Raw genomic sequence first — 14,429 nt, 5'->3', positions numbered from 1 at the left:
GATTTACAGCACAAATTCCTTCCAAGAACCAAAGACTTACACAATCATTTACAGCACAAATTCCTTCCAAGAACCAAACCATGCTCACCATCATCATCTTCATCATCATCTGCAGCATTGATTACAACTGGAGGGTGTGTAGGGCTTGGGACATTTTCCGAGTTTTCCACTTTCATCACCCGCCTTAGCTATGGAGAGGGATTGGACTGGACAGAAAGTTTGTTTTGCTGCAGTGACATCTGAGCCACTTTCAAATCATCGTCCGCGGACTCAGGCGGACTTGGCAGTGTAGCTAGAGGAAGAGGAGGATCATCAGTAATATGGCAGTTTAAAACTTTGACCACAATGCACGAAGATGGTAGCTAAGGCAGATAACCTGCACAGACAATGAATTCAGCATCTCCTTTTGCCCATCCCGCCACTGTTTACACCGTGAACAATGACTTGCCTTCAAACAACAACACATCTCCCTACCACCCAGCAGAGGACGAAACAACAGAAAGCAAACTGCAAGGCAAATATCACACAAAGCAGAGAGAAGCTGAGCATGAAAGCAGAAAACAAATACCAGCAGTACAGCAGCAGTACACTCGGTTTAGCTGACCACCTAGGGCTGCAGACCTTTTCCTGCACTCACAAATGGACGGTTACCTGATGTCTCCTACACTATTGGCACCCACTAAGTAATATGCAAAATTAATTCTTCAATACTTAAAGAAAAAGGACCTAAACTCACTCTTGCTTGGTGGTAAGAAGACTCCATCGATGTAACGTCCCTTTGCGTGATGAAAAGCACAGTTGGCTTTCTGACAGCCTACTGGCTGCTTCTCCCAGTAGCAGGGAATCTCATCGCGCTTTTTCTGAAGACAGAAAGAAAGACAAGCTCGTGATAACATGCACCTAAGGTTTGCAAAGAGATGCACAGTTCCAGGTCACGACAGCGATAGGGCTGTCACAATACAGTGCTGAAACATCATTCCAAAGGTCAGTTTATCACGGAAGTATAGTATTTCCGGGCATATTCACAAAGTTTGCAGAAGCTGTAACCACTATGCACGTTTAGCCCTGTCATCATTCAGTTTGAGAAGACAGGCACTCTCAGACATCAGTTTAGGGTGGGTTAAACTAATACACCTAGGATTATACTAGGATTATTCAGAGGGAAAAAGAACATCTTAAATTGCCTACGTTAACTCTATCCAGAACTACTTCTTGGAGACTTCGTTCTTCTGCACCTTTAACTTTCCCCACTGCTTCCTAGCCCAGGCAGCTAGAACAGCATTATCTGAAGGACTCCGGGACACAAGAGACCTGATAGATCATTATCAAGCCTGCTCTCAGGAGGCTAGTACAGCCTGTTTATTACCCCCCTGCTCCAGCAGGTTTTAGCAGTCTAGTTAGCGGTTATTCTGCATCTGTTGAGACAATACTGTCGGCGTCTAATAAAAGAAAATCTTGCTAAGACATACCTAAGGCATTGATTTTATTTCCCTCTCCTTCCTCCCACCCCCTCCCCTGCTAACAGAAACCAGTGTAATTCCAAAGCAAATGACTCTATCCTGCAAAAGCACAATCAGCACACCTACAGCACTGAAAAATGCTTTTGTTGATTTATTTTGAGAACACATCTTTAGGCACTCACGTCAATTTCCATGTGTCTGAATCGGCAGACATTCCTGAAACAACGACCCTCCTGCCACAGCGTGCAGACTGTCTCGTTCCCCAGAGCAGCTTCGCAGTGGCGGAAGGAACAGTTGTCTCCCTGTAACCAAAAGGAAACCAACAAGGAAAATATAGTACAGCCTCAAAAACGTCCATGCTACTGCCTCAGGTTGCTACGATTGAATTCAGAATCTATCTGGTTATCACGTTAACCAAAGACCAGTGTGCCTCCTCCTCCTACTCTACCCCTTCCTGAAAAAAATGAAAAAAAAAAAAAAACCAACAAAAAAACAAAGCAAAGCAAAGCAAAAGAAACCCAGCCATACCTTGGTACAGGTAGAATAGAAATAGAAGTAGCAATCGTCTCCTTGTTTAGACATGCCGACAAGTTCTGATAACAAGCTCGGGTTCTCTCCACAGCGACTTCCTCTGCTCTTGGAGAGAGCTGTCTTCACCCTTGCTTGGGCTGAAAGTCTTCCACTGGCTTGTGATCAGTGAAATCTTCTTTTTAAAAGTAACCCTAAACAAAGTACCAACAAGTGAAAAATAATGAGTAACAAGCATTTTTCCAGCTTTCTTCTGTTCATCAAATTAGTCTCTTGAGGAGAGCAATGCCTTGAAATCAGCTGTTACGGGAACTAACACAATATTAAACTAAAGTTCTGTAAAGCTGCCAGGAGCTTTGTCAGCAAGTGTTCTCTTCCACGTCCTCAATAATATGCCTTGGAGCACACCTGGAAGCCTGAAAATGGAGTCACTTCTTCAAAAACCACCTGATCATACATGCAAGGCAATGATCAACTATGGCTACGAGTAACTTCTACAGAACGCAGTATGACGCGTTAAATAGCATGTTCCAGTCACTGTGGGTCTTCGAGTTCACCTACCTGGACAACCTCAGCAAAGTTATTGATCTTCAAAGACTTCCAGTTAACTTCTCCTGGAGGCCGAACCAACACTGAATCCGTGAATTAATGATAAAGGGGTAGGAAGAATTTGCCTCTCCACTTTGCCAAGGGAACCTCTCATCCACAATTCAAACGTAGGATGTGCTTTTAAACAGCTTATAACTAATGGAGGAAGCAAGTCCATCTGAACACTCTCTCAGACTGGAGACAGCCAGGGTTAGTTAGCTCTTCAAAAAATAAAAACCAAAAAAAAACCCCCACAAAACAAAACAAAAACAAAAAAAAACAGTGCATTTAGAGATGAACTCGTGATTCAAAGTGGCTGCAAAAATGAGGATCCATCTTCCACAGCCAGACAATTTGACTCTTTTTTTTTTTTTTTTTATTCAAAATTCAGTATGTTCCAATCTCTGGTCTTCAAGATTTCTTCACCTATTAAGAAAACACTAAAACCTTTCCCCGTCTTTATTACCTGTACAGCAAAAAACACACCAGTGCATAGAAATACACAAATGTGCATACGCATACACACATATGTGTTTAGACACACACACGAGGAGTGAGTGATAGAAAGTTAGCGAGAGCGACAGTGGAAATCAGAAGTTTTGCCTTTTTGACACAGAGAGCGCGTAAAAACTCTCTCATTTTGAGGGAACTAGAAAAAAATGGAGGATCTACCAAATATTTTGATGAGTATGCCTTCGAGGCCAATGCTTTATACCATGAGTGATCTGGGGGCCAGCACACAAATATGCATACATATGTACATGCATACAGGATAAACATACCTATACACACAAGCGTGCACAGTATATGTTGTATGGTATCCATATGGAGAACAACTCGTAGCCCTGATCAGACACGTAGAGTTGCAATCAATTAACAGCAGGAAGACAGCAGATCAAGGATACAGCAAGCTTTGAGAGGCAGGGCAGTGCTCACTTTGCCAGTGGCATGGCTGCATGATACCAAGAATTTTGAATTAGTTTGATTTTTTGGAAGCAATTTGTTTTCTTTCTGCGCTGTAGCAAATACCACAGGTTTGCCATCACGTGCTGTTCCCTAATCCATATATCCATCATCATCCATTGCTGCAAGATCATGAAAGGTTAGAAAAGATGACTTAGGTCCAATTTAACAGCCAATGATTTTTCAATGACCAGAGCTGCAACAGATTTTATTTAGCCACAAGCAGGTTTTTTTTTCTGATGTGAAGTCAGATATTTTGATTTTTTTTTAAGATACTAAATGTCATAAAACCTGCAACCAGACCAGATAAAGTTCAAATTAGAGTGATTCTGAATCCTTTCATTAAAATGCTGCACATTTCTGTGCAAATTATTTCTGACTCTTCTGGACAAAAGCGGATGAAATAGTTCTTACAAATTAATAATAAAAGGTTGGAACCTTTTACTCACACAAACACTAGTGAATTTTCCAGGAAGTATTATTTTGGCAGGGAATTTTCCCAAATCTAAAGTAAAGAGGGGAAAAGTTGGGTTCTCGTATTAGTTGTTGGTTTTGACTGCTTGACAAAGGGAATAAAAACAGTAGTTAAGTGCAAGGTTTCCTTCTCTTCTTTAGTATTGAGAGGAATCGTCACTTCCGACCTTTAGCACCTTCAGAAACACACTTAGTGCCATGCAGATTCCTCTGCATCTACTTCTAAAAATTACTGGTGCTCCTTAGCATGGAAGTTGGACTTGAAATCTTTTCCAGATTGAGCTCTTTTGAATGCCCAAGGCGCTCATCATTTTGCTTGTTGCCTTCCATTTTCCTGAACAGACCCAGAACGCTGTTCAGGGTATGAATGGATCTGGTCTAAGGAATGGGAAGAAAGCAAAAACCAAGGATACCTCACAGCCCTAAATGCCATAAAAAGCAGTCTCATTTTAAAAAAGATCTCCAAAGCTTTTTTTTTTTTTTTAACTGACATCTGCCAATATGGCGATCCAAGTGCTGAACAGAAACCAACTGAACTAGCCCCTGAAAGCCTGAATAAAAATGAGTAACTCTGGTGCACTCAGCAGGTCTGTAATAGAAGTTGGCAAGAGTTTTAGATTTCTTTTTTCTCCAGGGTGCTAGTAAAGTTTTTGCGTTACGAGATTTTGAACTCTTTTTGTACAAAAGAATTACAGATGCACTACAGTCACGGTAGCTGGGGGTCTGGAAATACATGCCAACAAGTGTCATAAACTTTGCCTTTGCTGAAGGAAGATGTAAGAAATGGTCCAGCAATTCGTGCCACTAAGGGGTTTTGAAGGGTTAACATTGAGGCCTGGGTTTAGGCGAGAAAAGAACAAAGGGATTTCTTCGGAGAAAAAACTGCTGACTTTGCACGAATGTGCAGTAACTTCTGACAGCCGGCCAAGAGACCACTAGATAAGGAGGAAAAATATGAGCCTCCCTGTCTCCCTGTCCGAGCGGCCCCCGAGAAAGTAACAAAGACTGATAAGCGGGTGCACTTGGAAGGACGTCGGATTCGGGAAACCAATTATAATAACCTTGCCTCTTTTAGAAGTAGTAATAAATATGTATTAGCCTAGGAGTATAAAAAAATTAGATGCCTCACGTAACGGGTGTGCGTCCTGGTGGAGCAGAGACTCCCGGCGCACCCAGCGCTGTTTGCTTGCCTCTATTCATTTAATAAATTGTAAACTTTGATTGCAATCCTATTTGGGACTCAGTCATTTATAACAATTGGGGGCTCGTCCGGGATGGTCTTGGTTCCTGAATTCTGACTTGATCTAGGAGGGGCGCCCCCACCATTTGGTGGCTCCTGTTCGAGTCAGGTCGGGACTAATGCCATCTCGAACCTGAATAAGGGCAAGCAAAGATTTAGATTTTTATGAGCTCCCTTTTGCCGGCTGCAGCACTATATTTTGCCCGTAATTCTGCGCGCGAAGATCCGAACGAAGACGACGGAGTCGTAAGTATTTAATGTGTATACCGTTCGGTTGGGTGGGATTCGGTTGCCTGTGTGTGTGAGAGTGTGATTGAGACGGAACGTAGTTCCGAAGCGATTGTGGAGGTCTTCTAACCGCGGTTCCAATCTCCCGCGAGGGACTTGGCCGGTGAAGGACCGAAGCGATTCCTATAGGATTCGTGGGTGGGTGATAGGTCCTAAACCCCCTGCAAGACACTCTCACTAAGGCAACCAAGGGCTGTAGGAATTGCCACAGTAAAATTCCTAGATGGGTCAGATTAAATCGAAGACCCGGGACCAGAGAAAAGGGAGCAAATTACCAGACATACCACCAGAAAGTCCATTAGGGATAATGATTAGAAATTGGAACTATAGGGGCCCCAGAAAAGGAAAAAGCAAAGTAAAAATGATTCAGTATTGTATGATAGAATGGCCAAAGGAGCCTTTAAGACCACATGTCTTTTGGCCTATTTTCGGATCTTTTGAAGACTGGGTTTGCCAGGCTTTAAATCTACATGTTAACTCAAAGGAACCTTTTAGTCAGGAGGAAAGTGATTATGCAAGGTTATGGATCAGGACTTCACGTCCTTTTCCAGCCTCAGTATTTACACTAAAAACAGAGGAGGAGTTTGAAAAAGGAGAAGAAAAACGGGAAAAAGAAAAAGAGGATAAATGGGAGCCATTAGATAATTTACCACCTCTATATTCTAACAATCCACCTCTGGCAGTGGCCCCACCTCCGGCAGCTGTGATATCTCCACCGCCGACAGCACCGGAATCAGACCGACCCCCGGCTGCATGTACGAGAAGTAGAACTGCCACATCTGAGGGAGCTTCTCTATATCCCTTAAGAGAGGTACCCCTGGGGGGCAATCAGGGAGGCATTGGGTTTGTGGCAGTCCCCTTAAATACCACAGATGTAAGGAATTTCAAGAAAGAAATGGGGGCCTTATTAGATGACCCCCTCGGAGTAGCTGAAAGACTGGACCAATTCCTAGGTCCCAATACTTATACCTGGGAAGAAATACAGTCCATTTTAGGGATCTTATTTACTGTCGAGGAAAAAGGAATGATTAGGCAAGCTGGAATGAGAATGTGGGAGAGACAGAATCAGGCAGGACCCCCAGGAGACCAAAAATGGCCAAACGTGGATCCCCACTGGGATCATCAACAACCCCAAGGAAGGCAGAATATGAGGGATTTGAGAACATTAATCATACAGGGAATAAGGGAAGCTGTTCCCCGAGGGCAAAACATTAATAAAGCATTTAATGAGCAACAAGGGAAAGACGAATCTCCAACAGAATGGTTGGAGAGATTAAGGAGAAGTTTACAAATGTACTCTGGAATTGACCCGAATACAGTGGCTGGAACTGCACTCCTTAGAACGCAATTTGTAGCTAAATCCTGGGGGGACATAAGGAGGAAATTAGAGAAGCTGGAAGATTGGCAAGAGAGGGGATTAGAAGAGTTACTTAGGGAAGCACAGAAAGTATATGTTAGGAGAGATGAGGAAAAACAAAAAGCAAAAGCTAAGATTTTTGTAGCAGCAGTAAGAGAAAGTCAGAGAAATAAGACTCTGTCCGGAGAAAGGAGGGAGAAGGGAATAGAGAAAGCCCCTAGGGGGCAGTCTTGTCGAGAGAAGTACACCATTCCCGCTTGTTACTATTGTAACAAGAAGGGACACATTCAGAGGAACTGTCGTAAGCGGGAACAAGATGAGAAAACATTCAAAGAAGAATAGGGGTGTCAGGGGCTGTATCTTCTGGGGACGTCAACATCAACGGAGCCCTTGATAAAACTACTAATTGGTCCCCATAAAGAGGAAGTTTTGTTTTTAGTGGACACAGGAGCTGAAAAATCTACTATTCAAAAACTTCCAAAAGGAGTAGAGGAAGGGAACAATTATATGTCAGTAATAGGGGCAAAAGGAGAGCCTTTTAGAGTGCCTGTCTTGAAGAATGTAAAAGTAGAAACTGGGAAGAAAACTTATGTTAATGATTTTCTTTTGCTCCCTGAAGCGGAGTACAATTTACTGGGGAGAGATTTGATTTTAAGATTGAATTTGAGCATTCAGAGTCAAGGGGACGAATTGCAGATTAAATTATACACTTTGACACAAAAAGATGAAGAAGTCATTAACCCTTTAGTATGGTATAAGGAGGGGGAGACCGGAAGCATAGAAATGGACCCCATAAATATTCAAATAATGGATCCCCATCGTCCAATCCGAGTCAAACAATACCCTATACCAATGGAGGGTCGAAAGGGGTTAAAACCTGTGGTTGACAGACTTCTGGGAAAAGGAACTTTAGAACCATGCATGTCGCCTCATAATACACCCATCCTCCCCGTAAAAAAATCGGATGGGTCATACAGGATGGTGCAAGACCTGAGAGCTGTAAATCAGCGAACACTCGCTAAATTCCCTGTGGTGGCAAATCCTTATACTTTATTGAGTCGCATATCTCCCAAACATACCTGGTATAGTGTAATAGATCTGAAAGATGCATTTTGGGCCTGCCCTCTGGATGAGAGATCCAGAGATTATTTTGCCTTCGAGTGGGAGGACCCCGAAACGGGACGAAAACAACAATTAAGATGGACTGTGCTACCACAGGGGTTTACAGAGTCACCAAATCTATTTGGACAAACCTTAGAAAAAATTTTACAAGATTTCACGTTACCTAGGGGGGTCAAATTATTGCAATATGTGGATGATCTATTAATAGCAGGAGAAACTGAAGAGGGAACCCGAGAAGCTACTATTAAATTGCTAAACTTTTTAGGGGAAAGGAGATTAAAGGTGTCTCGATCGAAATTACAGTTTGTGGAACAGGAAGTAAAATACTTGGGGCACTGGCTGAGTAAGGGAAAAAAGAAATTAGATCCTGACAGGGTATTAGGGATTCTATCTTTAAGACCCCCACAAACTAAAAAGGAAATTCGGCAAGTATTGGGATTATTAGGATATTGTAGACCGTGGCTTGAAGGCTACAGTGAAAAGGTCAAATTCTTATATGAGAAATTAACTAATAACCAGCTTAAGTGGTTCACAGAGGATGATCAGAAATTTGAGGAAATAAAAAGGGCTTTAATACAGGCACCTGTACTGAGCCTTCCGGATCTGGAAAAACCTTTCTATCTCTTTGTAAATACATCGAACCAAACAGCATATGGAGTTCTCACTCAAGATTGGGCAGGGATTAAGAAACCTGTAGGGTATTGCTCTAGGTTGCTTGATCCAGTAAGTAGAGGGTGGCCTGCTTGTCTTCAAGCTCTGGTCGCTACAGCATTACTAATAGAAGAAGTTAGGAAGATTACCTTTAGTGCTCCTTTAAAGGTGTATACTCCACACAATGTTAGAAGTGTCTTACAGCAAAAAGCAGAAAAATGGTTAACGGATAGTCGGATCCTAAAGTATGAAGCAATACTAATTGACTCACCTGACTTAGAACTGAGGGTAACCTCTGCTCAGAGCCCAGCACAATTTTTGTTCGGAGAACCACAGGAGGGAGTACAACATAACTGTTTAGAGGTAATTGAGACTCAGACAACAGTGAGGCCGGATTTAAAGGATGCTGAGTTGGAGAAAGGAGAGGCACTGTTTGTAGATGGCTCCTCCCGAGTAGTGGAAGGAAAAAGAAAATCAGGATATGCAATAATTAATAAGAACTTAGAACCTGTGGAATCCGGACCTTTGAGCCCATCATGGTCAGCTCAGGCTTGTGAGCTGTATGCCCTATGTAGGGCCCTGGAACTATTAAAAGGGAAAAGTGGGACGATATATACAGACTCTAAATATGCATATGGGGTGGTCCATACTTTTGGAAAAATTTGGGAAGAAAGAGGTCTAATTAATACTCAAGGGAGGAATCTTATACATCAAGAGTTAATAATAAAAATTTTAAGGGCATTAAGAGAACCAAAGGAGATAGCAGTGGTACATGTAAGAGGACACCAAAAGGGATTGGATTATCGAATCAGAGGAAATAATCTAGCAGATAAGGAGGCCCAGGAAGCAGCCCTGAGGACTCAGGTTGTTAAAATCAATGTGATACGAGAGGAAGAAAGGCGAGAAAGAGAAGAAAAGAAATTTACCCCTGAAGAACAAGCAAAATTGGAGAAAATAGGGGCTAAGTTAGAACAAGGAGAATGGACACTGCCTGACGGGCGAGAGATATTGCCAAAAGCCTATGCGAGGCAAATACTGGAACGTTTACATGCACAAACACATTGGGGTATGAAGGCATTAAGCGATCATTTCCTTAAACAATTTGGTTGCATTGGAATTTTTGAAATAGCGAAACAAGTTACACAAGGTTGTTTAACTTGTCAGAAAATAAATAAGAAAGTGTTTCGACAAGCAGCTATGGGAGGGAGAAAAACAGCTTATAGGCCTTTCGAGAAAGTACAAGTTGATTTCACTGAATTGCCCAAGGTAGGGAGAATGAAATATCTATTGGTAATCGTAGATCATTTAACACAATGGGTAGAAGCTTATCCTGTAGCACGAGCTACTGCACAGACAGTGGTAAAAATTTTATTGGAACATTTAATACCAAGGTATGGGATAATCCAGTACATTGATTCTGATCAGGGCACACACTTTACTTCTAAAATAATAAAATTGTTGTGTCAATCATTAGGTATTCAGTGGGAATACCACACTCCCTGGCACCCACAGAGCTCAGGGAAAGTAGAAAGGATGAATCAAACAATAAAACAACAATTGACTAAGTTAATGATCGAGACACAGCTGCCCTGGACGAAATGCTTACCATTGGCACTTTTAAACATAAGAACTAAACCACACAGTGAGACTGGATTATCATCATATGAAATGTTATATGGTATGCCTTATTCTCAAGGGATGCCCCTAGGGAACAATGTAATTGAGGATCATAGTATCCAGAAATACATAATTACCATTGGAAGGAGATTACAAGAGCTAAGAGAAATTGGGATGATGACTCAGACACCACCTTTAGGATTTGCTATTCATAAGATACAACCAGGAGACAAGGTCTTAATAAAAACCTGGAGAGAAGAATCATTGAACCCCCGATGGGAGGGACCGTACCTTGTTTTACTTACTACTGAAACAGCTGTGAGAACGGCAGAAAGGGGTTGGACCCACGCATCCAGAATAAAAGGACCAATAACTACCGAAGCCTGGAGGGTTGAGTCCACTCCTGGGGAACTGAAACTGAGATTAAAGAGGAACTGATATCCCAGCAATAAGGTTCTGCATGAATTAAGGGCACTGGATAAAGAGGACAAGTCTGAAGGGAGGAAAGGGAGAAGGCAAGACCGGGGTAGGACCCTCCACTGCGGTGTGTATGGTCTACCGAGGGAGGCAACCCCTATGGGTATTGACTGCCGAGTGAGAGGGCCTCGACCGGACTTCTCCCGCGCTAAGATCAGGTTGTCCTGAGAAAAGTATCATGAGAATCTCTTAAACCCATAATGAAATTGTGATTAGTTTTTCCAGGAGCTGGATCACCCCGAAGGGCTGAATGGTAACACAAGCTCTGAAACGGGCCCGACCTCATGATTGAAGGCGTTTCCCACACTCTCAAGATTGGACGACGAAAAAGGATAAGAAATGCTATACTTTCTGGTATTGTTTTTACAGGGGCAATTGGGCCATGGGCAACAATGGAGGAATAACTTTTTCACTTTGGGGGAGGAAGTGGCTAGGGCCTTTAACCTTAGTAACTGCTGGATTTGTGGAGGACCGGGGGGAACTGAAAGTTGGCCCTGGGTAGCAGGCCCAGTTGAACCCAAGTGGTGGGTCAGTAATCTGAGCGAAGTTCATAATGGGACGCAATTTTGGAAAGAGGAAGGAGGCCCATGGCGGTTACACTCGTCAGCTCGGGGTGTATACTGCTTGAACAGAACAGGAACAGTGGCGGTGGGAAAAAGCATTTGCAATTGGACTCTGTCACCTGGATATGATTGTACCGATCCTGGATGTAGTCCTATAAACTGTACAGCACGTAGTGGGAAATGGAACACCACACATGTTCAGCTGAGAAATGGGACTTGGCTGAAATGCTCATACAGAGAATTTTTTGGATCCGGATGTAAAACTGTGGCAAGAGCCCAAGCGGGGGGACAATTCGATAGTCGAATCTTAGACTGTCAACATGATAACACAACTAAGGAACAGCATGTGGTGCGGGTCTATCGCTGGAGATGGCAGAATGAGAATGGGAGGCGAGTGTTCTTTAAGCATTTCTGGTCAGCTTATAATATAACTGGCCACCAAGGAGAACTGAATTGTGACTGTAAGTGGAAACCCGATGCGGGAGCTTGGAAGTGCGCATATACGAGTACGAACGGGGCAGACATTGTAACAGGACCACTCGGTAACAAGGACACTCTGTATTATCACGCCCCAAGGGCTAAAAAGGGATGGAATGGTCCTTTTCCAAATGGGACATGGGCCCTAAAGGGACATTATTGGGTGTGTGGCAAACATGCTTACAAGAGGCTACCTGAAAATTGGTCGGGAATATGCTATGTGGGGTACATAAGACCCTTGTTCTTTTTATTGTCACAAACACAAGGAGATCATTTAGGAATAAGATTATATGATGACCTGAACAGAGTGAAACGATCTATAGATACTTCCTTAACCGGGGGTAGTGCCCAAAAATGGGGAAAGGATGAATGGCCTCCTGAAAGAATCATACAGCATTATGGGCCAGCCACCTGGAACCCGAATGAGTTGATATCAGGAGCCCGAGAACCTATTTATAATTTGAACCGAATAATTAGGTTGCAAGCTATCCTCGAGGTTGTAACAAATCAAACAGCGACAGCCTTGGATCTTTTGGCTGACCAATCCACTCAAATGAGAAATGCTATATTCCAACATAGAATGGTCTTAGACTATTTACTAGCAGAAGAAGGGGGAGTATGTGGAAAACTGAACGATTCTAATTGTTGTCTACAGATTGATGATAATGGAAAAGTGGTCAAGCAGATAACAAAGGAAATTAGAAAGTTAGCCCACGTCCCAGTACAAACTTGGAAGGGTATGGATTGGGATTTCTTTTCATGGTTGCCTGGTGAACCATGGGTTAAAAGGATGCTGTTTTTATTTTTATGTGGTATAGTGACATTATTGTTTATACCTTGTATGATACCTTGCTTTACGTTGTTGATACGGCGAGTAATAAATAGCACCCAATTTGTGATGACTTCAGTGGAGAGAAAAGGTGACGTGTCGATAATGATGCTTAAAAAGTGGACACCCCGAGAACTGACTGATGAAATCCAATTGTTACTGACAAAGGTTGAAGGAGAGACACGAATTGAAGATTAAAAAAAAAAAAAAAAAAAAAAAAAAGGGAGGAATTGTAAGAAATGGTCCAGCAATTCGTGCCACTAAGGGGTTTTGAAGGGTTAACATTGAGGCCTGGGTTTAGGCGAGAAAAGAACAAAGGGATTTCTTCGGAGAAAAAACTGCTGACTTTGCACGAATGTGCAGTAACTTCTGACAGCCGGCCAAGAGACCACTAGATAAGGAGGAAAAATATGAGCCTCCCTGTCTCCCTGTCCGAGCGGCCCCCGAGAAAGTAACAAAGACTGATAAGCGGGTGCACTTGGAAGGACGTCGGATTCGGGAAACCAATTATAATAACCTTGCCTCTTTTAGAAGTAGTAATAAATATGTATTAGCCTAGGAGTATAAAAAAATTAGATGCCTCACGTAACGGGTGTGCGTCCTGGTGGAGCAGAGACTCCCGGCGCACCCAGCGCTGTTTGCTTCCCTCTATTCATTTAATAAATTGTAAACTTTGATTGCAATCCTATTTGGGACTCAGTCATTTATAACAAAGATAACTAGTCCAAAGAAAACCTGTCTAGTTTGTTTTACAGGCTTGTCTTTCTCAGTATGGAACAAACTGACCTCCCTGGTCTAACTTTCCAGTTGGCTATTCTGCCTTTGTCCTGGAGAGAAGAGCAAGAAGGGAACAAAATATTTTTGCACTCCAAAAAATGCATTAGGGAAGGATTATCACACCTACCTAAGGGTAATTTCTTGTTTGTTTATAAAGCACAAAGTCTTTCTCTTGGACAGTCTCTGTTGCTGGCCTGTTTTGTGCCTTCCATTTATAATAAAGGTATTAAAGATGCTTACCCCGTTTTGGTGGTTTTTTTTTTTTTAGAACAGTGTAAGCGGACAGTCGGATGACAAGCAAGAAAGAACAGCATAAACTCCTTGTTGTGACCCTGCTTTTCAATCACCCAGCATCAGCCTGGCTGCAAAACAGTCTCCGCTGATTTACCTGCTTGTTAAAGCACCCCACAGGCTGCAAGTGTTGTGTGCTAGGTGTCAAACTATATTTAACGGTGCATAGGTAAACCATTCATCTTCCCATGGTCGAAGCACAGAACAGCCCCCTGCTAGCACAGCTCATCCTTGCTGTAACTGCTTTTAAACCTATTTGTTGGTAAGAAAAGAGCTCAGTACACCACCTTCACAGGGCAAAAATTCACATGGAAGAGCAGAAAAACCCAGAAGTGCTTCCTGAACTTCACGTTACCAACAGCACCATCGGATTTAGATCCTGGCCTGGCATCCAGGATGCACGGCCTGCAAGCACTGCTGCGATGTGGAAGTGCCAAGGCAGGTTTTTGGCCTGCCCTAAAACACTTTTTTTTTTTTTTTTTTACAAACAATACAAAGAGTGTGCCAGGTATGCTGTAATGCCCGTGTGCCAGGTCAATAGAGGATATCCAAACAACAGAGGCGCTTCTCCTAATTTCCCGCGTGAAAACACTTTCACAGCGTTCTTTTCACGAAGAAACCCCTCTCTATCTTCTCCAATGCTCCAGGACCTGCTGCAGCTGCAGCGGCTGCGCTGGTACAACCCGCATCTTTGACAAATCTTTTCAACAGTTCTGCTTTACCTCGG

At 42.8% G+C, this 14,429-nt stretch overlaps 1 long non-coding RNA gene across 1 annotated transcript; it reads left to right on the top strand.

Annotated features, from left to right (window-relative positions):
* The first annotated feature begins 4,786 nt into the window (after positions 1-4,786).
* Positions 4,787-12,957, top strand: LOC308186502. Its single transcript, XR_013944088.1, has 2 exons — positions 4,787-5,499; positions 10,982-12,957. It is a non-coding gene; the product is annotated as an uncharacterized lncRNA (long non-coding RNA).
* Positions 12,958-14,429: the final 1,472 nt, after the last annotated feature.

Source organism: Anser brachyrhynchus (genome assembly GCF_964034855.1).
Source record: "Anser brachyrhynchus genome assembly, contig: SCAFFOLD_106, whole genome shotgun sequence".
Classification (NCBI taxonomy): domain Eukaryota; kingdom Metazoa; phylum Chordata; class Aves; order Anseriformes; family Anatidae; genus Anser; species Anser brachyrhynchus.
The sequence above is the reverse complement of the archived record's forward strand: the minus strand, read 5'-3'. Positions and strand labels throughout refer to the sequence as shown.